General features: G+C 44.6%; 1 pseudogene; it reads left to right on the forward strand.

Annotated features, from left to right (window-relative positions):
- Positions 1–710: 710 nt before the first annotated feature.
- LOC112250975 lies at positions 711–27147 on the forward strand (annotated as a pseudogene).
- Positions 27148–27654: the final 507 nt, after the last annotated feature.

Genomic DNA, 27654 nt, shown 5'->3' on the forward strand with positions numbered 1-27654 from the left:
GGATGTGAGTGAGTGCAGTAGCAGCCCCTCTCTATGGTGGCTGGTGTATAGAGCTGTCCTGGCATAGCCTGTATGGTTCAGAGCCTCTGCTTCCAGACCACTACAACCCACAGCACGCTGCAGGATTCATATGCAGCTACCAACCAGGAACCACAGGTAATGTCCCATAGAGACATTATGAATGATTATTGAGAACTGTCAAAAATTGTCCAAGGTTCAAATTGCTGGGATGCTTGATGATTCTATGCACTCCCATAACAAATTAGGGCATGCTCAATTAAAATGTGAAAACCATAAGTATGGATATGGATATTGGTCCAGCCTATTATTTAGGGCACGCCCAAGAGTCAATGATCAGCTCTCAGTTTAATAACTATGTGACAGGTACCAAGCATGTGTATGGTTGTGGCTTGGGTTTATTTACAGTTTTCACCCATTCACACTCTTCTTTTACAAAAGAGGAATATTCTAGTCGCCCTGCTGCTTACACAAGCCTGTGATCTGCCTGTAAGGCTCAGCAGGTAAGAGTAGTGGCTGCGTCTCCCAACACTGTTCTATAATTGACTTCCTAGCAGTCACCAGTGCTCACTCTGTAAAATGGCACTAATTGCATTAGTGTTAATCCTGAGGATCTGGCTTTCCCAGACCCCTGCCTGCAGTAGGACTCAGCACTGTGTTTAGTTGTGCATGGCTAAAGACGAGGACAGGGACTGCCGGATACCCTGATGACCTATGGTCACAATGAGATTGTACACGCAGTGGTAGTTGACATCTAGGCATGCGTGCAACTACTGTTTGGAAACTCATAAACCAACGCAATGCTGAACGTGGAAGTATGGATTTCGAGCATTCTATTGCTAAATGCAGGTATGGTTATGTTCTTCTTTGTGCTTTCATGTATGTGACTATTTGTTTCAATGACAATGCTATACAATCTCATTGAAGTAAATGGAATTAAGTGATTATTGTTGATCATCATTGTGTTTTAAGCTTCGGATCTTTTCTGTGTGTTGTTGTAAACTGGATTGAGAAAATATCTTCATCTAGTAACTTTTGTTGCTACTGTATATGAGATTGAATGGGTCTATTGGCCTGAATAGAAGCCATGGTACTGTATTTTACCACTAACATATTCTTATATTAAGAATAGATGCTTATGGTTTCAGAACCTATACTATTCTTTATCTGAAATCAAATGGAATTGAAAACTAGACATGGACCTTTTACTTTACTTTTACTCTTAATTGACATACACTAATCAATATAAATGTTGACACTGCCAGTTCTTCCATCAGAAACTGTCATGAACATAAAGCTCCCCGCTACAATCCAATCAAAGCCACATTTACTTTATCCCACCCCTGGTTAGCCACTATTGGCTTAAAAAGCCAAACGTAACACAATATCTGCCAATTAATTACCAGCATCATTTCCCCTCTGTCTTGTCATGACTGTCCTGTAAGAATCCGAATGGGTCAGATCGGCTTGGCAATGGATGGCAGTAACCAGACCCTCTCTCACCTACAGAGGGGAGGAGGGAGCTGCTGGGGGATTGACAGTTCACACCCTGTTGTAAATTAAAGGAGAGGAGATCTAGGGTCTCCCTCTCCAAAATCCACAAAGGAATGTGCTTTGTCTCCAGAGACTTTCCCCGCTGAAACTTTAACACGTTCAAAAGCGAATACTGGAACAATATTTCTAACATTAGAACGTGGGAAATGGTCAGAGGTGATCTAAAGAATAAAATTGTTATATGGGATGCTATTTTAAAGTGTTATAAAGGAAATACTTTAACTTAAAGTATATTGAATACATTTACGAAGTCTCAATCCTTACCGTTGTATATAAAATATGAACATTTATGAAAGTATTTTTGTTAAGATAGGAATCTGATTTTAGGAGCCATGAGAGAGAATTTGTCTCCTATAAACTTTGCAGAGTAAGTAGCCATGCCCCAAGTGCGGTCAGAGTGCGTGTCAGCCTGACGAAACCGTCCCTTTCGACCAGAGTGCATAAAAGGATAGGTAAAGAAATTAACATTTTAGACCAGAACATCGCCAGGCTGCAGCTGCTTGTGTAAAGTGGTTTGAACTTTGAATACCAACACGGCATGGAGAAGAAAACTCCCCTCTCAGACAGTCACTGGTACAGCTGATTAGCTGTCATAAAAAAGTATCTAGAAAAGTGCATTTAATTGGGACCATTCTACTATCCTTCAAACCATCCTTTTCTACTACTCTTCTAAAATCACTGTAGTACGCTACTCTCATCACCCAATGGGAACCATCGATACGGCTGGCTAGCCTATCTTCAAAGGAGCATCAGTAGATGAGACAGGTCTGGACCCCTTTCAGACAATCAGAGCCTTACAATCATGCCGCTGAAAGGTCCATCACCCTTCCTAAGGAGGGCTGGTTCTCACAGAGACCCACAGCTAATTAAGGCATTTCAACGTAAATACATTCATGATTTTTTATAAATTAGGAATAGAAAAATGAACTCTATATACATTATATATATGTACTTTGGGCCAGTAACCAAAAGGTCGCTGTTTGAATCAACCAGGTGAAAATCTGTCAATGTGCCCTTGAGCAAGGCACTTAACCCTGATGTGCTCCTATAAGTCACACTGGATAAATGTACAGCTATATCATCATCAATAAAACTGTATAACAGATAACTTGTCCTCGGGGCCGAACCTCTGCCTTCACATTTCAGATTAAGATTACTTTAATGGTCAATTGAAAATCCAAAATGTGTGTTGTGGATTAGTGGTTAGGGCCGCTGCCTTCAGAGCGCACATATGGACCTTTCGTGTGGTTACCTAGGTTACTCATTAGTTCACAGCAAAACACAATTTTCTTGTCTGCTTGCATTAGTCAATTACAAAACTACATTTAAGAAAAGTACAAGTCTAAAGATTACTTTTCAACATTGCCTGCGCCTGAGCGTTCTCACTGTTAAGAAAAAACGTAATGTTGCAGGGCGTCCCTCATACTGTACCTCTTTTCATGACGGTGCTAGCAGCCACGTGACCAACAACACAAACAAACGGACTATACAGATACAAGTAGTGATTGGAGTTACTAAACGGACTATCCACTTCATTTTCGAACGTTTTCAAAACTCGGAAGCCAAACGTGGGAACTATGGATACAACTTCCTCTGCGCTCTCGCATTATCATAATTAATATGCACACCACTAGAAGTCTCTGCATTAGCATGTCTCCGTTAGCCGATACATCCTGAAAAATAGTGTAGGCTACCTATGATTTCGTCCCATGTGATACTTTTTTTAGCATTGAGTTTATGAATTATGGGTTAATATGCATACGCTTCTAGTTTAGGCCATAGGCTACAACCCAAGCCTGTCAGTCTTTGTTTTGCTATGGCACTCCATGAACAGTGTTGCCTACACCCTGGGCTATAGGCTATGCAAGCCTCTCCTCATAGGCCATTCCTCTTCTCGTAAAGTCCAAGGAAAAGCTATAGTAAATGTATTTGTATAATTTTTTATTCTAGGCCTATTCAGCACTGAGCCCGTTCTTCAGGATCTCTGCTTTTTGCTGCCACTAGAAACTTGTTTTTAAGTCTTATTTGATAGTGAGGGAAACATTCATTGGTCAATTGTGTTCCTAGAGATTCTGGAAATGTCTCTGTTGACGTTAAAGTTTTTTGAGTGAATCCGAATCGTTTAGTTGGTTAAAGAAGGACTCCAGGCTATGGCTCTTTTCACAACTAGTCATCTGTAACATTAAAAGTAAAAGTCAATATTGTTAATGTAAATGGTAAATTAAATGGCTAGTTGCAGGACGAAGATGCAAGCTTACCTGTCATGTCCACAACAATGGAGCAGCAGACCAAGCAATATGCGAGAGGAGGACAATTATTCTGGTCATGTCAAATTCATTTATTTATTTTATTTAACCTTTATTTAACTAGGCAAATCAGTTAAGAACAAATTCTTATTTACAATGACGGCCGGTAATGGAATTTAAAATTGAAATAAGTTAAATAAAAATATAGGACAAAACACACATCACAACAATTCATTTATCAGGTACTGAGGCCATCGATTCTGTTACTTGTTATTCTTGTGAGATATTTCCATTTTGGGATAGTTATTCACTGAATTGCTAGTACTAGTTGCTCATTCTGCTACAGTGGTTACAAATGTCTCGCTCTCGGTGGAATGTGAATGCATTATCACATGATACTGCCTTCTAATCCCTTCCCAAAGGGCAGTAACCTAAGGTAGGTGCCTTTGGATGCAGATAGGAAGCATCTTTTGTATTTTGGACAATAACAGTATGCTACACCAACATTAGTTTCCCTTCATACAAAGTGTCAAAACAAGTGCCCAGCACTGGGCATGAACTTGTGATGCTCAATGCCAAAAGCATGCTGATCAGACCACTGCACTACAGCAGTTGACCATGCAAGGCATTAGAATACGTGATGGTATGAGGTCGGTTGGTTTGCAGAGCCTTACCCAAATCATAGAGCCTGGGGTACGGTATTGCATTGTGTAGTCCACAAACACGGCATAAATGCCTGTCAGTGACAAAGGTGTCGAAGTTGACCTGACAAGATGTCGATGATGATGAGGGTCAGCTCAGAGATGGCATCACGGGGTACATGACACCGCAGGCAGCTTCCTCTAGTCTAGAACTTAACGTCACACCAATATAGATTACACATAAACAATTATTCTAAAAACATAAACAATACATATATGGGGAAGGCTAACATGTCTCCAGTAACAAGTAATAGTGTAGTCATGTACTATAATAAGTTACATACATTATTCATGATTCATAATAGACGATAGTGCTTTCAAAGATGAGGAGAATAAGTATGTTTTCTGTACTGGAATAGCAGGAAAGGTGAAGAGTAAATAATTCCCACCTGGGAGCAGGGCTTAGAAAAAAAGTTATTTAAAAAAAAGTTATGGGTTTCCACACCTTCACAGACTAAGCTGTGCCAATCATAGTATCATTGACCCACATCAACGTCCAGTCTCCCTTCCCTTCCAGGTACCCTTTGTGATGAGGTAGTGGACATGTGCAACCCCAGCCCTTGTGAGAACGGGTCTCAGTGTCAGAGCCTTGTGGGGGGCTATGTGTGCCACTGCTCCCAGCAAAGCCTTGATGAGTTCCTGTATGGGGGCCAGAACTGCAGCGAAGAGTTGGTGGGCTGTGAGGGCCATGAGTGTCAGAACCAGGGCTCATGCTCTCCGTTCCTAAGCGACGGGCATCATGGCTACTCCTGCCACTGCCCCCCAGGCCACACCGGGCTTCTCTGCCAGACCCGCACAGCCTTCTCCTTCGAGCAGAGCGGCTACCTGTTATTGCGGAGCCCCATGATGTCCACAGAGGCCTCCTGCAACATCACCCTGAGTTTCCGGACAGTGCTGCCCAGGGCCGTCCTCTTCCAGCGGGGCAGTGGAAGGCTGATCCTGGGTCTGGAGCTGTTGGGGTGCCATCTGAGACTCAGCCTGAGGAGGGAGGCCTCGGCTGGGGGTAGGGCAGAGGCCCTGCAACTTAGCCAGACACTGGAGCTCCCCCTTAACGTGACTGATGGGAGGTGGCACTCTGTGGAGGCCGTGCTGGGGGACGGCCTACTCAGCCTCAGGCTCCTGGATGGCGGGGTCTGTCATGAACAGGACTGTGAGAGGGAAGCCCAGGTCACAGGCACTCTGGCTGGGACAGACTCTCCAGAGTCTCACCTCCAGAACACCTTCATCGGTGGGGTGGTGGAGGAAGGTGTGGTTCTGGTCACGGTCCCGGCCTTCATCGGCTGTCTGCAGGACATATTTGTGAACTCCCAGCTGGTGGTTCCGGAGGAGTGGCTGAGCGACTCGGCAGTGAACATGACTATAGGCTGCAGCCACAGAGACAGATGCCAAGACAGCCCCTGTCAGAACAGAGGACAGTGCACCAACCTGTGGCAGAGCTACCAGTGCCGGTGCCCCCGGCCATATGAAGGCCAGGACTGCGCTGCGGGTAAGAATGGAGGAATGAGTGGACAGAGTGGATGGGGGTGCTGAGTATAAGATGTAGTCGGAAAGTATTCAGACCCCTTGACTTTTTCCACATTTTGTTACGTTACAGCATTATTCTAAAATGAAAATTGATTAAACAGTTTTTTTTCCCTCATCAATCTATACACAATACCCCATAATGACAAAGCAAAAACTGGTTTTTAGAAATGTTTGCAAATGTAGTAAACATAAAAAACAGACATTTTACATTAAAATAAGTATTTAGACCCTTTACTCAGTTCGTTGCTGAAGCACCTTTTGCAGCGATTACATCCTCTAGTCTTCTTGGGTGTCACGCTACGCAAGGCACACCTGTATTTGGGGAGTTTCTCCGATTCTTCTCAGCTCTGTCAGGTTTGATGGGGTGCATCACTGCACAGCTGTTTTCAGGTCTCTCCAGTTATGTTTGATCGGGTTCAAGTCCGGGCTCTGGCTGAGCCACTGAGACTTGTCCCGAAGCCACTCCTGCATTGATTTGGCTGTGTGCTTAGGGTCATTGTCCTTTCGGAAGATTAAACTTCACCCCAGTCTGAGGTCCTGTGTGCTCTGGAGTAGGTTTCCATCAAGGATCTCTCTGTACTTTCCTCCGTTCATCTTTCCCTCGATCCTGTCTTCTCTCCCAGTCCCTGCCACTGAAAAACATCCCCACAGCATGATGCTGCCACCACCATGCTTCACCGTACGGATGGTGCAAGGTTTCATCCAGACGTGACACTTGGCATTCAGGCCAAAGAGCTCAATCTTAGTTTCATCAGACCAGAGAATCTTGTGTCTCATGGTCTGAGAGTCCTTTAGATGCCTTTTGGCAAACTCCAAGCAGGCTGTCATGTAACTTTTACTGAGGAGTGGTTTCCGTCTGGCCACTCTACCATAAAGGCCTGCTTGGTGGAGTGCTGCAAAGATGGTTGTCCTTCTAGAAGGTTCTCCCTTCTCCACAGAGGAAGCCTGTAGCTCTTTCAGAGTGACCATCAGGTTCTTGATCTCCTCCCTGACTAAGGCCCTCCTCCCCGATTGCTTAGTTTGGCCGGGTGGCCAGCTCTAGGAAGAGTCTTGGTGGTTCAAAACTTCTTCCATTTAATAATGATGGAGGCCCTTCTCCAGATCTGTGCCTTGACACAATCCTGTCTTGGAGCTCTACGGACAATTCCTTTGACCTCATGGCTTGGTTTTTGCTCTGATATGCACTGTCAAATATGGGACCTTATATAGACAGGAGTGTGCCTTTTTAAATGCTGTCCAATCTATTGAAATGCCCACAGGTAGACTCCAATCAAGTCTTAGAAACATCTCAAAGATGATCATTGGAAACAGGATACACCTGAGCTCAATTTCGAGTCAGCAAGATGGCACCAACAGAGATGGTCGCCTCGCTTTGAGTCCTTAGGAAACTATGCAGTTTATTTTTTTAATGTATTATTTATTACATTGTAAGCCCAGAAAATCTTAAGTGTTATTACATACAGCCGGGAAGAACTGGATATATTGGATATAAGAGCGACGTCAACTTAACAACATTACAACCAGGAATACAACTTCCCGAAGTGGATTCTTCAGTCGGACCACCACCCAGGACATTGGATCTAAATCCCAGATGCCGCCCCAAAACAACGTCGCCGCAGAAGAGGTAGACGGAGCGGCCTCCTGGTCACACCGTCCACCTCTTCCCGAGTATACTACTCGCTAATGTACAGTCTCTAGACAACAAGGTGGATGAAATTAGGGCAAGGGTTGCCTTCCAGAGAGACATCAGAGATCTTAACATTCTCTGTTTCACAGAAACATGGCTCTCTCATGATATGTTGTCGGAGTCGGTAAAGCCACTGGGTTTCTTCATGCGTCGCGCTGACAGAAATAAACATCTGTCTGGGAAGAAGAAGGGCGGGAGAGTATGGTTCATGTTTAACGACTCATGGTGTATTCATAACAACATACAGGAACTCAAGTCCTTCTGTTCACCTGACCCATAATTTCTTACAGTCAAATGCCAACCACATTATCTCCCAAGAGAATTCTTGTCAGTTATCGTCACAGCTATGTATATACCCCCTCAAGCAGTTACCATGACGGCCCTCAAGGAACTTCAGTGGACTCTATATAAACTGGAAACTATATATCCTGAGGCTGCATTTTTTGTAGGTGTTTATTTTAACAAAGCACATTTGAGAACAAGGCTACCTAAATTCTATCAGCATATTGATTGCAGCACTGGTGCGGGCAATACACTGCTACTCTAACTTTCGCAATGTATACAAGGACTGCGGGACTCCCCTCTCCTTTTCCATGGCTGAAGTGAGTTAGGCATTTATATGTGTTAACCCTCACAAGGCTGCTGGCCCAGACGGCATCCCTAACCACATCCTCAGAGCATGCGCAGACCAGCTGGCTGGTGTGTATACGGACATATTCAATCAATCCATATCCCAGTCTGCTGTCTCCACATGCTTCAAGATGGCCACCATTGTTCCTGTACCCAAGAATGCAAAGATAACTGAACTAAATGACTATCGCCCCGTAGTGCTCACTTCTGTCATCATGAAGTGCTTTGAGAGACTAGTCAAGGATCATACCCCCTCCACCTTACTTGCCACCCTAGACCCACTTCAGTTTGCATACCACTGCAACAAGTCCACTGACGATGCAATCGCCATCACACTGCACACTGCCCTATCCCATCTGGACAAGAGGAATACCTATCTAGGAATGCTGTTCATTGACTACAGCTCAGTATTCAACGCCATAGTGCCCAAGCTCATCATTAAGCTGGAGGCCCTGGGTCTCGACCTCGCCCTGTGCAATTGGGCCCTGGACTTTCTGACGGCCGCCCCCAGGGTGCATGCTCAGCCCCCTGCTGTACTCCCTGTTCAACCATGACTGCGTGGCCATGCATGCCTCCAACTCAATCATTAAGTTTGCAGATAGTCGACTCCTGAAGTGTGAGTGGACTGAGCAATCCTTACTACTCTCTACCCCTACTCGGTCCCCATCTTTCACCTGCCCTACCCTTTCCTTTGCCCATGCATACCCAGTCCTGCCTTTCCCTGCCCTGCACACAGCCATGCCAACCTCAGGAGGCTGAAGAAATTTGGCTTGTCACCTAAAACCCTGTCACAGATTTTTACAGATGCACAATTCAGAGCATCCTGTCGGGCTGAGTCACCGCCTGGTATGGCAACTGCACCGCCCTCAACCTCAAGGCTCTCCAGAGGGTGGTGCAGTCTGCACAATGCATCACCGGGGGCCAACTACCTGCCCTCCAGGACACCTAGAGCACCCAATGTCACAGGAAGGCCAAAAAGATCATCAAGCACAACAACCACCTGAGCCATTGCCTGTTCACTCTGCTACCATCCAGAAGGCGAGGTCAGTAAAGGTGCATCAAAACTGGGACCGAGAGACTGAAAAACAGCTTCTCTCTCAAGGCCATCAGATCACTAACTCAGAGAGGCTGCTGCCTACATAGAGACTCACTCATTTTTTAAAACAATTATAACGTCTATTGCATCTTGCCTATGATGCTCGGCCATCGCTCATTCATATATCTATATGAACATATTCTTATTACATCCCTTTAGATTTGTGTGTATTAGGTAGTTGTTGGGGAATTGTTAGATTACTTGTTAGATATTACTGCACTGTCGGAACTAGAAGCACAAGCATTTCGCTACACTCGCATTAACATCAGCTAACCATGTGTATGTGAACAATGAAATTTGATTTGATTTGACTTTGATTTGAGGCTCATAGCTAAGGGTCTGAATAATTATGTAAATATTTCAGTTTTTATTTTTAATACATTTCCAAAATTGTCTAAAAACCTGTTTTTGCTTTGTCATTGTGGAGAATTGTGTGTAGATTGAGGATAAAACGTTTTTATTTAATTCATTTTAGAATAAGGCTGTAACGTAGCAAAATGTGAAAAAAGGGAAGCGGTCTGAATACTTTCCGAATGGTCTGTATATAACATTCTAATATTTATTTATAATCATTTTATTTGAAAATTAAGTTTTGAATTAAGCTTCATTCATAAACCATATGCCATGGAATCGGTACATCAAAGAACTCTTCCCATCGAATTTGCAATCTATATGGCACAGCTGTCAATTTTTTGGTCCTTAAATTAAAGTGGTTTGCCTTTTTTTATCACCATTTTCTTTAAAACCTCTTAGTGATTCCTTCACGCGCCACTCCCGTTGACGGGATTGATTTGACATCACCCAGTGAAAAAGTAGTGCGCCAAATTCAAAAACAGAAACTCATACAAGTGTTATATATGGGTTTAAAGATGAACTTCTTGGTAATCCAGCCACAGTGTCAGATTTCAAAAAGGCTTTACAGCGAAAGCAAACCATGCTATTTTCTGAGGACAGCACCCCAGCAAACATACACATGAAAATCAGAATTCAACCCGCCAGGCACAACACAAAAGTCAGAAATAACATATAATGCATGCCTTATCTTTGAAGATCTTCTTCTGTTGGCACTCTAATGTGTCCATTAAACATCACAAATGGTCCTTTTGTTCGATAAATTATGTCGTTATATATCCAAAATCCTTTTATTTGGCGCATGTGATTCAGAAAATACACCGGGTCCAACTCGCGCAAGATGACTACACATTATCTAATTAGCTACCTGTAAACTTGATCCAAACATTTCAAACAACTTTCCTAATCCAACTTTAGGTATTTTTAAACGTAAATAATCAATAACACTTAAGACGGGATAAACTGTGTTCAATACCGGAGGAAAATAAAGTGTAGCGAGCTTTCAGGTCACGCGCCTCAACCACATCAGTACACTTCACTCGACCCTCGTTCTGAACAGGGCTACTTCTTCATTTCTCAAAGGAAAAACATCAACCCATTTCTAAAGACTGTTGACATCCAGTGGAAGCAATAGGAATTGCAAGCAACTGCCTTAGAATTCCAGATTCCCAATGAAAGCCCATTGAAAATAAAAAAAATCCTGGATGGTTTGTCCTCGGGGTTTCGGCTGTCAAATAAGTACTGTTATACTCACAGACATCATTCAAACAGTTTTAGAAACGTCAGAGTGTTTTCTATCCAAATCTACTAATAATATGCATATCCTAGCTTCTGGGCCTGAGTAGCAGGCAGTTTACTTTGGGCACACTTTTCATCCAGATGTGAAAATAGTGCACCCTAGCCTAACGAAGTTTTAACCTATTTTGTTCTTTAGTGCAGGGCTGACAGACAAATTCCTTACTTTCTCCTCCTTTCACTTGCCTCTTCCATTTTTGCGGTAATGCTGCAATTAGTTGGTTGTAATTTTGAGTAGAGCAGACATTTCCACATATTTTGTGTGACATAACTCAACCAATCCTATATATATAGTATTTTTTATATTTTGTTCTGTCTTTTCTGGTGGATTAAACTGAAATTGCAACCAACTTCCTGTGGCTTGTTTTAAAAATAGTGATATTTTGGAGATTATTTCATTTTCAAATAACTGTGTGGATAGACGGACCAAGGCGCAGCGTGATTAAAATTCCACATTTTATTTAAGCAAAACTTTCAAAAACAGAAAACGAACCGTGACATCAGCGGTGCCCCATGCACTAACTCAAAACAATATCCCACACAGCAGGTGGAAACAGGGAACCCTTATGTATGATCCCGAATTAGAGACAACGAACCTCAGCTGCCTCTAATTGGGAACCATACCAAGAGCACCAACATAGAAATAATAAACCTAGAACACCCCCTAGTCACGCCCTGCCCTCTATACCACAGAGAACCAAGGGCTCTCCATGGTCAGGGCATGACAGTTATAATCTAAATAAATGTTAAAAAAAAGCCATTCTTGCACATGGGGTGAGACATTCTTACTTATCTGCTGGAGAAGGAGTTTGAATTTTCAGTATACATTTTGTATGACTGAAGCCTTCAGTGAAAGTTCTAATGCTTTGATATTTAATAAAAAATGTAACAATTCTGCCCTCCAAAGTCATTCATTATATAAAGTAGAACATCCTTAGTAGACCTACATAATAGAGAGAGCATAGAGCAGATCAGTCAGAAGTCACAGTGAGAGATCTGTGTTGGATACAATGAGGTAAGGCAATGCCTTACAGGAACACAGCAGCGCTTACGACACCTACAATACAAACAAAAATGCAAGGTATAGTCACACAAATGTCAGTCGGGGTACAGACCCTGGTAAGTAATTTTGATTCTTTCTTTTCAGAGAGGGATATTAATGACCAATTGCCACGAAAGCAAATTAGTAATCTGGCAGTACCCAAGAAAAGACACTGAAACACAAATGCTGTTACGGTTTTCTAGGTGTGAAGGAGAGTCGGACCAAAATGCAGCGTGTAGATTGCGATCCATGTTTAATAACGAACGTAAAACACGAATCAATAACAAACACTACAAAAACAATAAACGTAATGAAAACCGAAACAGCCTATACATGTGTAACCTAACACATAGACAGGAACAAGGACACTAAGGACAATCACCCACGACAAACTCAAAGAATATGGCTGCCTAAATATGGTTCCCAATCAGAGACAACGATAAACACCTGCCTCTGATTGAGAACCACTCCAGACAGCCATAGACTTTGCTAGATAACCCCACTAGCTACAATCCCAATACATATACACCAAAACCCCAAGACAAAACACACCACAATACAAAAACCCCATGCCACACCCTGGCCTGACCCAATACATGAAGATAAACACAAAATACTTAGACCAGGGCGTGACAAATGCTGCACACACATGCTGAGATCTAGAGTTAAACTACTGCTATCCTAGATGGTATGGTTATTTAAAGTCCTTTGCTCTTAAATGCATGCAGATCACCAACGCTTGTGTGTCTTTATGTAATACGCATGCATGTGTATGTGCTTGATGTTGGGGATGTGCAAGCAATGTGTGTGTGTCTCTGAAAGTAGATTCACAAGGATGTGGGGCAATTAACACACTATTACCCCCCTGCCTTATTTAAGTACAGCACCTGTAGCATGCTATCTGCTACTGGAACGGGAAGTGGGTGACAATGAAAGATTACATTTGTTCTTTGTCTATGGACCTGTGTGTATGTGTGTCATGTGGAAAAAAGGCAGACAGTGCAGTCTGTGAGTGCTATCTTAGACAGATCAGAGTGTGTCCTATCTAGTGTCGTCTGGGCTGCGTCTGTAACATGGGAACATATGGGCTTACCACACACAATATAGCATAGACTTCTTGGACAGTGAGCGAGAAAGTCATACCACTAGAAGTTGTATTTGGTATTTTTGTCACACAAAACAAATGCATAATTTGTACTATTTGGGAACCAGTAGTTGAAACCCTGAATATGTTATAATAAAACAATTACCCTCATCTTCTGTCCTCTCCCTCCCTGTCCTTCTCTGTAGAGTATGAGACGGCCCGCTTCGGCAATGAGGACTCTCAGAGCTACGCCGTTTTCACCATCACAGATGATGCAGGAAGTGACATCACTGTCTCCCTCTTTCTGCGCACACACCACCACGCTGGCCTCTTGTTGGTGCTCGCCAATAGCACCAGCCAATACCTGCACCTGTGGCTGGATAAGGGGCGGGTCAGAGTTCAGCTCCATAACTTTGAGACCTTGACCAGTGAGAGTTTGGTTAACGATGGGGACATCCACTTTGTGAGCGTGGTGGTGGACCGTGAGCATTTGGTCCTATACGTGGCCAACCAGAAGCAGGGCTCGGTGGAGGTCAGGACGGTGGACAGTCAGATGGGGGATGTGGTGTATGTGGGGGGTCTGGCAGAGCAGAAGGCTTCATCAGCATTCGGGGGCTACTTTAAAGGCTGTATCCAGGACCTGAGGATCAACAGTGAGAGACTGCAGTTCTTCAGGCTGGACACCACAGTGACATCATATCCTCTGGTGCTCATGGCTAATGTCACAGCGGGCTGCGCTGGGGTCGACTCCTGTAGTGTGAGTGGACTGAGCAATCTTTACTACTCTCTAAACCTGCCTCTTCTACCCCTACTCTGTCCCCTTCTTTCACCTGCCCTACCCTGTCCTTTGCCCATGCCATACCCAGTCCTGCCTTTCCCTGCTCTGCACACAGCCATGCCTTGCCCCTGCCCTACCAATTCTGCCCCAATCCCGGACTACCCTGCCCCTTCTGATCCATTCTCAGCCTTCATTATCTTACTCGCCATCACTGCGTTTAAAAGCCACATGTCACCAGTCCCACACAATCAAATTAAATTGTGTTTAAGGGTGAGGTTAAAGGTGTTAATTGGAAATGCTGTTTCGTAAGAGAAGACGAAAGAGACAAGAAGATAGGGAGACAATAAGGAAATGTCAACTGTTAGGGTGTGTTTATACAGGCAGCCCAATTCTGATCTTTTGCCAAATTATTGATTTGATTGGTCAAATGACTAATTAGAGGGAAAAGATCAGAATTGGGTTGCCTGTGTGAACGCAGCCATAGGGCTCAGTTAGGATCAGTGCTGGGGCTAGATTACCTGACTAAAGCACTTGAAACCTTTTAATAACATAGGCCGTAATGGCTTAATGTCCTCCATCTCACAAGGTTCGCACAAAGTAATTGAGGTGCTTAAAATACTTGAATTTACAACTCTGAAATTGGTACTCTGAAAATGTATTAACATAAGTATTCAGACCCTTTTTATTTATTTTACCTTTGTTTAACCAGGTAGGCAAGTTGAGAACAAGTTCTCCTTTACAACTGCGACCTGGCCAAGATAAAGCAAAGCAGTTCGACACATACAACAACACAGAGTTACACATGGAGTAAAACAAACATACAGTCAATAATACTGTACAAAACCCAGTCTATATACAATGTGAGCAAATGAGGTGAGATAAGGGAGGTAAAGGCAATAAAAAGGCCACGGTGGCAAAGAAATACAATATAGCAATTAATAACACTGGAATTGTAGATTTGCAGTAGGTGAATGTGCAAAGTAGAAATGCTGAGGTGCAAAGTAGCAAAAATAAATAAATAATAAATACATACAGTAGGGATGAGTAAATTGTTTGGGCTATTTATAGATAGCCTATGTACAGGTGCAGTGATCTGTGAGCTGCTCTGACAGCTGGTGCTTAAAGCTGGTGAGGAAGATAAGTGTTTCCAGTTTCAGAGATTTTTGTAGTTCGTTCCAGTCATTGGCAGTAGAGAACGGGAAGGACAGGAGGCCAAAGGAGGAATTGGCCCTGGGGGTGACCAGTGAAATACACCTGCTGGAGCGTGTGCTGCGGTGGGTGCTGTTATGGTGACCAGTGAGCTGAGATGAGACGGGACTTTACCTAGCAGGGTCTTGTAGATGACCTGGAACCAGTGGGTTTGGCGACGAGTATGAAGCGAGGGCCAGCCAACGAGAGCGTACAGGTCGCAGTGGTGGGTAGTATATGTGGCTTTGGTGACAAAACGGATGGCACTGTGATAGACTGCATCCAATTTGTTGAGTAGGGTGCTGGAGGCTATTTTGTAAATGACATCGCCGAAATCGAGGATCGGTAGGATGGTCAGTTTCACGAGGGTATGTTTGGCAGCATGAGTGAAGGATGCTTTGTTGCGAAATAGGAAGCAAATTCTAGATTTAACTTTGGATTGGAGATGTTTGATGTGAGTCTGGAAGGAGAGTTAACAGTCTAACCAGACACCTAGGTATTTGTAGTTGTCCACATATTCTAAGTCAGAACTGTCCAGAGTAGTGATGCTGGGCGGGCGGGCAGGTGCAGGCAGCGATCGGTTGAAGAGCATGCATTTAGTTTTACTTGTATTTATGAGCAGTTGGAGGCTATGGAAGGAGAATTTTATGGCATTGAAGCTCATCTGGAGGGTAGTTAACACAGTGTCCAAAGAAGGGCCTGAAGCATACAGGATGGTGTCGTCTGCGTAGAGGTGGATCAGAGACTCACCAGCAGCAAGAGCGACATCAGTGATGTATACAGAGAAAAGAGTTGGCCCAAGAATTGAACCCTGTGGCACCACCATAGAGACTTCCAGAGGCCCAGACAACAGGCCCTCCAATTTGACACACTGAACTCTATCGGGAAAGTAGTTGGTGAACCAGGCGAGGCAATCATTTGAGAAACCAAGGCTGTTGAGTCTGTTGATGAGGATGTGGTGATTGACAGAGTCGAAAGCCTTGGCCAGGTCCATGAATACGGCTGCACAGTATTGTTTCTTATCGTTGGCGGTTAAGATATCGTTTAGGACCATGAGCATGGCTGAGGTGCACCCATGACCAGCTCTGAAACCAGATTGCATAGTGGAGAAGGTACGGTAGGATTCGAAATGGTCGGTAATGTATTTGTTAACTTGGCTGTCGAAGACCTTAGAAAGGCAGGTTAGGATAGATATAGGTCTGTAGCAGTTTGGGTCAAGAGTGTGTCCCCCTTTGAAGAGGGGGATGACCGCAGCTGCTTTCCAATCTTTGGGAATCTCAGATGACACGAAAGAGACGTTAAACAGGCTAGTAATCGGGGTTGCAACAATTTCGGCAGATAATTTTTGAAAGAAAGGGTTCAGATTGTCTAGCCCGGCTGATTTGTAGGGGTCCAGATTTTGCAGCTCTTTCGGAACACAAAATGAGTTGCTGTGGGGGGTGCAGTGCTGTTGACCGGGGTAGGGGTAGCCAGGTGGAAAGCATGGCCAGCCGTAGAAAAATGCTTTTTGAAATGCTCAATTATAGTGGATATATCGGTGGTGACATGAGCCATGAGACTTCGAAATTGAGCTCAGGTGCATCCGGTTTCCTTGATCATCCTTGAGATGTTTCTACAACTTGATTGGAGTCCACCTATGGTAAATTCAATTGATTGGACATGATTTGGAAAGGCACACACCTGTCTATATAAGGTCCCACAGTTGACAGTGCATGTCAGAGATGCGCTCTGAGACATGATTGTGTCGAGGCACAGATCTGGGGAAGGGTACCAAAAAATGTAAGCAGCATTGAAGGACTCCAAGAACACAGTGGCCTCCATCATTCTTAAATGGAAGACAAGACTCTTCATAGAGCTGGCAGCCCGGCCAAACTGAGCAATCGGGGGTCTGGCATTCTCTGGATTTATGGTGCTTTCAAGACAATTGGGAACTCGGAAAAAAACAAGATTGAATCATGATGTCAGTGATCTTCAGGTCGGAGCTCTAGAAAGATGCCTGAGTTGGAATTCCGAGTTGGATGACCGTCCAAAATGTATTTTCCTAGTCGGAGCTCAGTTCCAGTTGTCTTGAAGTCACTGAAGTCTGAGATTTCCCAATTCCAAGTTTCCAATTGTTTTGAACACGGCAGAAGTCATGCTGGATTGACAGCACGGCCAATGTATTCAACCTTTTCTGGCCCATAGTGTTGAATTCTTATAATTTTAAGCTTGGAAAAGAGACCTTTAAACCCAGAATTAGGCCACACACCCACTCCACTGAACAGCGGGCCAATGATTGCTTTGCAACGCTTACAGTTAGTCACTGATTCCTTCCAAACCACTCATTGTTAAATTTGCTATTTTGTCACACAACACAACGCCACAGAAGTTTTGAGGGAGTGTGCAATTGGCATGCTGACTGCAGAAATGTCTACCAGAGATGTTGCCAAATAATTTAATTTTAATTTATCTAGCATAAATTTCTCTACCATAAACTGCCAACGTCATCTTAGAGAATTTGTCTAACCGGCCTCAGAACCGCAGACCACATGTATCCACACCAGCCCAAGACCGCCACATCTGGCTTCTTCTTCACCTGCGGGATTGTCTGGGACCAGCCACCCAGACAGCTGGTGAAGCTGAGGAGTATTTCAGTCTGTAATAAAGGCCTTTTGTGTGGGTGGGCCTGGCCGCGAGTGGGTGGGCCTAAGCCCTCCGAGGCTCACTGATGGCTGCGCCCCTGCCCAGTCATGTGAAATCCATAGATTAGAGCCTAATGAATTTATGAATTATAAAAGATAACCTGACTGTCCCTATATCGTTTAAGAGAAATAATAATATTAATAATATTAATAAATGGTATTTTCTTTCTCTCGCTCTCCAGAGGAACCCTTGTCAGAACGGGGGGATGTGCTACTCCATGTGGGATGACTTCACCTGCATCTGCCCCCACAACACTGCAGGGCGGCGCTGTGAGAAAGTCAAGTGGTGTGAGCTAGCCCCCTGCCCCGCAAAGGCGGAGTGCCGCACCCTCAACCGGGGATATGAATGTGAGTCATTCTTCCCTAAATCTGCCCGTCGGTCTGTGAGGTAGGACTGGGATTAGGACAGATTAGCCCGTGGTTGTATTAGTGATGATTTACATGGCCGTCTGTCTGCCCAGTCACCCCTATGATTAGCTGTTCTGGAATGAAGACAGAAACAACACTGCCACTCAGAAAAAGCAGAGGATACAGTGTTGTTGTGTCTGCCCAGCACACATTCGCTCATCATTCACCCTCCTTGTGGTTGATTTTCTATTTATTTGTTAATGTATATATTTCGCTTTAATCCTACTTTTATTCCATGGTCCATATTCCATCACGTTTTGGACTGATCCTGAGGGTTAAAGCCTTTATTCATTGACCAAATATTTACATACATATCCCTTCTTTTCCTTCCCAGGCTTCTCCAGCGCTACCTTCCTTGACGACAGCAGTGTACTGTCTTACCGTGGTAATGGCCGTATCCAACGTGGCCTGGCCAGCATCACCGCCAGCCTGCGCACCCGTAAACGCCACGCCGCCATCCTGCATGCCGAGCGTGGGCCGGAGTTTGTGACGGTGTCTGTGCAGCATGGCCTTCTCTTCTTGGAGCTACAGAGCGGGGAGGGCTCGTCAACGGTTTCCCTGAAAAGCCGCGTGGGGGTCAGCGACGGGGATTGGCACAGCGTCCACCTCTTCATGGTCACCCCATGGGCAGAGGTGTCCCGCTGGACCCTAGTGCTGGATGAGGAAGTGGATGAAGCTGGGAGCTCCAGCAGCGAAGGGGGCAACCTGGACTTCCTCAGGGAGGGGGTGGACATCCAGCTGGGGGGGCTTGGACCCAAGGCTGGCTGGAGCCTAGAGGGGTGCCTGGGTACTGTGGAGGTGGGGGGCATCGCCCTGCCTTACTACAGCCCCTTAGAGGTCAACCAGCCCCGGATTCAGGAGGAGCAGTTCCTTCGGACATCCCCCAACCCACCCCATAGCGGGTGCAGTGGAGGCCCGGTGTGCCAGCCCAGCCCTTGCATGAATGGAGGTAGCTGTCAGGACCTCTGGAACCTGTTCAACTGTAGCTGTGAGGAGGGCTGGACCGGACGCCGCTGTGAGCGCAACACAGACACCTGCGCCTCCAATCCCTGTATCCATGGCAACTGCAGCATTCAGGGGCTGGCATATGAGTGTGCCTGTGAGTTTGGCTACACCGGGGTGGACTGTGAGGAGGAGGTGGATGTGTGTGAGAACCATCTATGCGCTCATGGAGGCACGTGTCTACATGGAGTGGACAAGTACGCCTGTCTGTGTGCAGAGAACTACACCGGACCTTACTGCAAGTGAGTCACATGGGTGGGGTTAGGAATGGAATGGAATATCATATTTATTTTTATACAGAGGAATGAACACACAACTAAACAGTCACCTTCATTTTATCTGCAAAGTTTTGTATTCCAAAATTGCAGTCCCTTTGAGATTAAACACAATTTGCTAAATGTTTAAGTATTAAGTCCACAAATAGGCTTTAATAACCAACAGTTGAAAGAATAACATCATAAAAAATATTTTATGTTTTGAAAACATGGATTCTGCATTTGGAATATTTCTATGAGATAAAAGTATAATCCAAGGATCTCAAAGCAATAGGACACACCAGTGGGACTCCCTTTTAGCTCTATTACACAGTAAGGAAAAAGGAAACCATGTAAATGTTCAGATCTCTGTAAAGCACTTAAACCATGCATGAACTGTGTGTTTTAATGCAGCATTTCTGTTCGACTTAACGTCATATATGGCTCTAGTGTGTCGCTGCAGTCTGTGTAGTAACATTGCTGCAGTGTGTCACTGTAGTGCACTATGTGTGGTGTATTTATCTCCCTGGTGGTTCAGCGCTACTGCCTCTCATCTCCCGTTTGCCTTGGAGCATCATCGAGGGAATGCCTTCATCCATTTATCTTGTAAACACACACTCTCTCTCACATGCACTACCAAACACTCTCTCTTTCTCTCTCGCTCACACACATTCTCTCACATCGCTCCTTCACAAGGGCGTTTTTGAAACAACTTCCCTCGGCAAGCTCGAGTTTCAGACAAGATATCTATCTTTGCTGGAAAGTTTTCATCCTAAATCATTTTTTTTTTATTCTAAACTCAGCAAAAAAAGAAACGTCCTTTCACTGTCAACTGCGTTTATTTTCAGCAAACTTAACATGTGTAAATATTTGTATGAGCATAACAAGATTCAACAACTGAGACATAAACTGAACAAGTTCCACGGAAATGGAATAATGTGTCTCTGAACAAAGGGGGGGGTCAAAATCAAAAGTAACAGTCAGTATCTGGTGTGGCCACCAGCTGCATTAAGTACTGCAGTGCATCTCCTCCTCATGGACTGCACCAGATTTGCCAGTTATTGCTGTGAGATGTTACCCCACTCTTCCCATCAAGGCACCTGCAAGTTCCCAGACATTTCTGGGGGGAATGTCCCTATCTCTCACCCTCCGATTCAACAGGTCCCAGACGTGCTCAATGGGATTGAGATCTGGGCTCTTCGCTGGCCATGGCAGAACACTGACATACCGGTCTTGCAGGAAATCACGCACAGTATGAGCAGTATGGCTGGTGGCATTGTCATGCTGGAGGGTCATGTCAGGATGAGCCTGCAGGAAAGGTACCACATGAGGGAGGAGGATGTCTTCCCTGTTACGCACAGCGTTGAGATTGCCTGCAATGACAACAAGCTAGGTCCAATGATGCTGTGACACACCGCCCCAGACCATGACGGATCCTCCACTTCCAAATCGATCCCGCTCCAGAGTACAGGCCTCAGTATAACACTCATTCCTTCAACGATAAACACAAATCTGACCATCACCCCTGGTGAGACAAAAGCGACTCGTCAGTGAAGAGCACTTTTTGCCAGTCCTGTCTGGTCCAGCGACGGTGGGTTTGTGCCCATAGGCGACATTGATGTCTGGTGAGGACCTGCCTTACAATAGGCCTACAAGCCCTCAGTGCAGCCTCTCTCAGCCTATTGCAGACAGTCTGAGCACTGATGGAGGGATTGTGCATTCCTGGTATAACTTGGGCAGTTGTTGCACAGGTACATGTTCATTAATTGTTTATGGCTCATTGAACAACCATGGGAAACAGTGTTTAAGCCCTTTACAATGAAGATCTGTGAAGGGTCCTGAAAAAGGGACGTTTCTTTTTTTGCTGAGTTTATGTATTTTCTCTCTCTCTCTCTCTCTCTCTCTCTCTCTCTCTCTCTCTCTCTCTCTCTCTCTCTCTCTCTCTCTCTCTCTCTCTCTCTCTCTCTCTCTCTCTCTCTCTCTCTCTCTCTCTCTCTCTCTCTCTCTCTCTCTCTCTCTCTCTCTCTCTCTCTCTCTAGTGATCGCATTGAGGAAATGCCATGGTACATAGACATCAGAAAATTGTAAGTTTTATTATTTGATACTCCTCCCACCTATTTCAAGAAATGACATAACAACCAGCACCAGTGTTTTCCCCCTACATATCCGGACATTGTAAGTCCATCAGAGCAGGACAGAGTCTGTGATGTTTTAAAGTCCTATAGGAGTGGTTTAATGTCCTGTTCTTGAGGAGCAGTCAGGGGTCTAAATGTCTCTATCCTGATCGCCCCCTACATCCTGTAGTCTCCCAGTGGGGAGACAGACGATACATCCCACTCCCCCTAGTTCACACACACATATTAGTAGACAATAAAACCCTTTACCCTATAACCCCCTGCCCCCCATTGTTTAACGTCAGGTGGTGCTTCTTCTACGCACCACTACTCGCTCAACCCTACCGGAAGCAAGACAATGTCTACCGGAAGCAAGACAATGTCCTGCCCCCTTCCCATCGAAATCTCTCGTATGCACACACACCCTCTAGGGGAGTGTGCCTGTCTGACTGTGTGGCCTGTATGTGGTTTTCTCTCCTCAGTAGGCCCAAGCTGCCCGTGTCTGTCTGTGGAGATGCGGCCAGAAACTACATCTGCTTCAACGCAGGGAACTGCACTGAGAGGGACCTGTCTTGCGACTGTCTACCCGGCTTCACTGGACACCGGTAAGAGAAAGAGTTAAATAAAGAAAAGAGAAGGATACAGAGTGAAAAGGAAGGTAGAGATAATCTAAAAGTATACCCAGAAAATAGGTGAACTTTGTAAAACATTCATTAGACACAGACCATCTTGATGTTGTGTGTTGTCTCTTTTTTTTGCCTCTGTTTCTATATCTGACCCTCATCCTGCGTGAAGCTGTGAGCAGGAGGTGGATGAGTGCAAGTCCAACCCCTGCCTGAACGGGGGCTACTGCCGAAACCTCATTAACAACTACCACTGTGTGTGTGACATGAGTTTCGCCGGGGACAATTGCCAGGTCGACGTAAGCGACATTTACTTTTACATGGCCGTTCTGTTCTGGCAGAACCTCTTCCAGCTGATCTCTTTCCTCATCCTGAACCTTGATGACGATCCTGTGATCGACTGGGGAGGGCAAGACGACTGAGAGAGAGAGAGTGTGTGTGTGCGCGCGTGCGTGTGTGTGTGCATGTGTTTGTGCATGTGCGTTCGAGTGGTGTATAAACTTGAGATTTATGGTAATGGGTGTTTAAAGTGTTAAATGCCTGTTCAATGAAAAACAGCTATGTTCTAAATAGTGTGAGTGCTGTTATATCTGTGTCTGTGTATTACATTACCACTGGGGTTAGCAGAGAGGATTCTTTAAACTCGGTGTTTAGGGATTAAATCCAGCTGTGACAGCTGACCACTAAGAACTTGAATTAAGAAACAATAGGAGTTGTTCCTGAACTGGGCCAATGAGAAATTGGAGCCCTGGACAAGACTTAATGTCTCTGAGTGTAAAAGTACAACTTAGCAATAGGTTTAATTGTTTTTCTATTGTTCAGGTGAGTCCAAGTTTAAATGTATTATCTTCCTTTTCTGACAAGAGCACAAGAGCTGTTTTTTTTGTGCCTTAAAACAACACGTTTTTTTATGGCAGCAGATTTTTATAAAAAAGTGGTGTGAGTTTGGAATATCCTCTCTGTTGGATATGACTATATGAATATCCTTTGGGCGATGTTGCTAAGCTAACACAGATCAGGTAGCATTATATTGTACATTAGACTAAGCTATACAGAAACTATAATAATGGGTATTTTCCATGGACCAAACGGAAAACAAGACACAGGTTTTTGCAATTACACAGAATCGTCAGTGTAGAACCACCATTCCCAAAAGGAAGGTTTTGTTATTGAAAAACAAATTCACTTTTGGAAAATAAAAATATAATACAGTATTTTCTTGGATGAATCTTGTCTCTGAAAGCAAAATGTCTCACAATATATGGTCAGGCTCATGTCCATTTGATGTTGTGTGTTCCTTGAGGATAATGGTACTGTACATACAAATACTGTAAGTGGTGTAGCTAGATGGATTCCCCTAGGCCCTTGAAGGCAGCGAATCACACTTACCGTTTATCAATTTTAAACGAATCAAAATTCTGTCACACGTTCTCTGTTGTTGTCTATACCTACAAATCAGTCTGTCTCTATGTCCATCTCTCTATCTGTATGTCTCTATATATATCCACCTGTCTGTCTGTCTGTATACAAAAGTATGTGGACACTTCATATTAGTGGATTCGGTTATTTCAGCCACACACGCTGCTGACAGGTGTATCAAATCAGGCACACAGCCATGCAATCTCCATAGACAAACATTGACAATAGAATGGCCTTCCTGAAGAGCTCAGTGACTTTCAATGTGGTACTATCATAGGATGCTACCTTTCCAACAGGTCAGTTCGTCACATTTCTGCCCTGCTAGAGCTGCGTTGGTCAACTGTAAGTGATGTTATCATGAAGTGGAAGGTCCAAACAACCTCTGGAAGCAACATCAGCACAAGAACTGTTCGTCGATTTCCATGGCCGAGGAGCCGAACACAAGCTTAAGATCACCATGCGCAATGCAAAGCGTTGGCTGGAGTGGTGTAAAGCTCACCGCCATTGGACTCTGGAGCAGTGGAAACGCGTTCTCTGGAGTGATGAATCACGCTTCCCCATCTGGTGAAGTCTGACGGATTAATCTGGGTTTGGCGGATGCCAGGAGAACGCTACCTGCCCCAATGCATAGTGCCAACTGTAAAGTTTAGTGGAGAGTAAAAATGTTTTCATGGTTCAGGCTAGGCCCCTTAGTTGCAGTGAAGGGAAATCTACCACCACAGCATACAATGGCATTCTAGACGATTCTGTGCATCCAACTTTATATCAACAGTTTGGGGAAGGCCCTTTCCTGTTTCAGCATGACAATGCTGAAACAGAGTGAGGTCCATACAGAAATGCTTTGTCGAGATCGGTGTGGAAGAACTTGACTGGCCTGCACAGAGCCCTTTGAACACTGACTTCGAGCCAGGCCTAATCGCCCAACATCAGTGCCCAACCTCACTGTTCCAACAACTAGTGGAAAGCCTTCCCAGAAGAGTGGAGGCTATTATAACAGCAAAGCGGGGACCAAATCCATATTAATGCCCACGATTTTGGAATGAGATGTTCGATGAGCAGGTGTCCACATACCTTTGGCCATGTAGTGTATCTTGCTCTCGATGGGTCTGTGTCCATTCTGAGGTGTTTTGTCATGTCTTACTTTTTTAAACCACTTTCTGTCTTCAAATAAACATTTCCTGTTTTTTTCAACCTCATCTGTTGTTTATCCTCCTTTCACTACCTGTCTTAATATATCCAACATTTTGTCTTCCAGTCCTAATTCTTTCCACCACAATGATCTGAGAAAATAAATCAGTAGGTTTTGGAGAAAGTTGGATGGCTAAAGCTTGCCATTTGAAACGGCTCCAAAACATCCCACCTGGCAAAAACTGGTTGACTCAATGTAGATTCCACATCATTTCAACAACAAAAATTCTATGTGATGACGTTAAATCAACGTGGAAAACTGATTGGATTGCAAAACGTCATCAACATTGCAAAACTAAATCCAATGTGACATTTGTTGTTGAACATAAATTAATCAAACGGTTGAATGTTTTGGGTACACCACTTTAAATCTAAAATGTCCAATGGCAGAGGTGTGTGTGTCTGTTTATGTGACATTTGTTGTTGATTTCTGGATTTAGAATCTGTGCGCATTGATCTGGTGGCGTACCTGCAGGTTGGGACTGCTTCACAGAAATGCACGAGGGCAGCTTAACTGGCAGACATGCTCGTTCCTCTAGAGACAGTCTCACACACACACACACACACACACACACACACACACACACACACACACACACACACACACACACACACACACACACACACACACACACACACACACACACACACACACACACACACACACACACACACACACACATACTGTATATATAGGCACACAGTACAGGACACATCTACCTGTCAGACAGGTGCTGAGATGCGCACTGTGTAGCTGCAGTAGGGAGAGACTGTGTGTGAGGGCTTGCTCTGCTATAGAAACTGCTTAGAATGCAGACTGGTTAGAGAGTAGAGTCCTGAACCTGTCTGCCTCTGACTGATGAAGACCCTTGGCTGTGGAGTTCTCTGGGTCTGGGTACTCTGTGTTACGTTCACCCTGAGAGTAAACCCGTCTCATCTGACAGGTAAACAAACAACATATTATTGTTGAAACAAGACAGAGTAGTATGGTTCCGGAATGTTGTTGTGGTGTTATTGTTTTCATTGAGGAATGTTTTACAGTAGCACCGCAAGGGTATGTTGCTAACTCTTTACCTGTGTGGAGGGAAGTAACTGTTGACTTGTTTTAACTGGCCATATCTCCCAGAAGCTCCTCAGCATGGCTCCAATATGATACCAGGCAATATGACATGTGTAATTGCATTTTGGCGGTGGCTCAGTATGATGGCACGTTTTGTCAAAACCATCAGATATACAACACACAGATTGCTGTGAATCAGTGTCAAAAACAGTGATGATTTCACTTGCATATTCGGTCATTAGGAAAATGCTATGATTTTGTGTTGTTTGATGGTTGTCTGTGGTTTGGATTCAGATTGTGTTTACACAGTGTGTGTGTGTTTCTGGGTGTGTTGATGCGACCCTGCGTGTGTGATTCTCCTCTGACGGAGCGTAACCCCAGGTGTCTTGCACAGGGCGGCGATGCTTGTGCCGTGTGTGGTTGGCATGATGATAGTCCTGTTGCTGGTGTTAGTCGCAGCCAAAATCTGTGAGCAGCAGCAGATGGAGGCAGGGTTCACCCCTCCAGTCTCCTACCCAGTCTGGGTCAGTCCCTGGTACGAGCTCTACTGCCTACGGGCTCGAGAACAGATCCCTCATGACGCTGGTAGAGCACTTGGAACCGGAGTGCCTTGTGTCTGTGTTCCTTCTCTCCCTGGTCTGACCAGTATTTTTTATCATGATGTTAAGGCACTTTTGCACCTTTTTTTTGATGTTCATGTTTTTCCTGCTTCCCCATTTTTTGTGTATTGTACTTACCCATGTCTCCCCTCCCTCCCCACTCCTCCTCTTCCTCCCCTCTCCTCAATCCATTTCCCTCTCCAGTTGACCTCTGAGGGCCTAACCTCTGACCTGTTGCTGTCAGTCACTCTAGTGTCTGTTGTGCTACTGCTGGCCCTGGTCAGTACCTCCGTGGGCCTGGTGCTGAACCGGAGGGCCATCCACGGCACCTACATCCCCAGCCAATAGGAGAAAGAGGGATCTCGCATAGAGATGTGGACATAGCCCATCCGACACTCATGGAGAGACTCATATAGAAGACTGGGGCCAGTTCCAAACCCACCACTCAACACTGTCCTGACATTGTTCCATTGAGAGACTCATATAGGAAACACACTCACTGGCCTGGACCCAGTTTCAAACCCATCACCCAACATGGCTTTTCCAACAGTCTTGAAGGTGTTCCCACATATGCTGAGCACTAGCTGTTTTTCCTTCATTCTGCAATCTAACTCATCCCAAACCACCTCAATTGGGTTGAGGTCGGGTGATTGTGGAGGCCAGGTCATCTGATGCAGCACTCCATCACTCTCCTTCTTGGTCAAATAGCCTTACACAGCCTGGGAGGTGTGTTGGGTCATTGTCCTGTTGAAAAACTAATATTAGTCCCACTAAGAGCAAACCAGCTGGGATGGCGTATCACTGCAGAGTGCTGTGGTAGCCATGCTGGTTAAGTGTGCCTTAAACAAAGCACCATCACACCTCCTCCTCCATGCTTCACTGTGGGAACCAAACATGCGTAGATTATCCATTCACCTACTCTGCGTCTCACAAAGATACGGCTGTTGGAACCAAAGATCTCAAATTTGGACTCATCAGACCATCAGACCACCTGTGGCTACGTCTCAAATATAAAATATATTTTTATTTGTTTAACACTTTTTTGGTTACTATATGATTCCATATGTATTATTTCATAGTTTGGATGTCTTCACTATTATTCTACAATGTA

Source organism: Oncorhynchus tshawytscha, linkage group LG01, assembly GCF_018296145.1.
Source record: "Oncorhynchus tshawytscha isolate Ot180627B linkage group LG01, Otsh_v2.0, whole genome shotgun sequence".
Classification (NCBI taxonomy): Eukaryota; Metazoa; Chordata; class Actinopteri; order Salmoniformes; family Salmonidae; genus Oncorhynchus; species Oncorhynchus tshawytscha.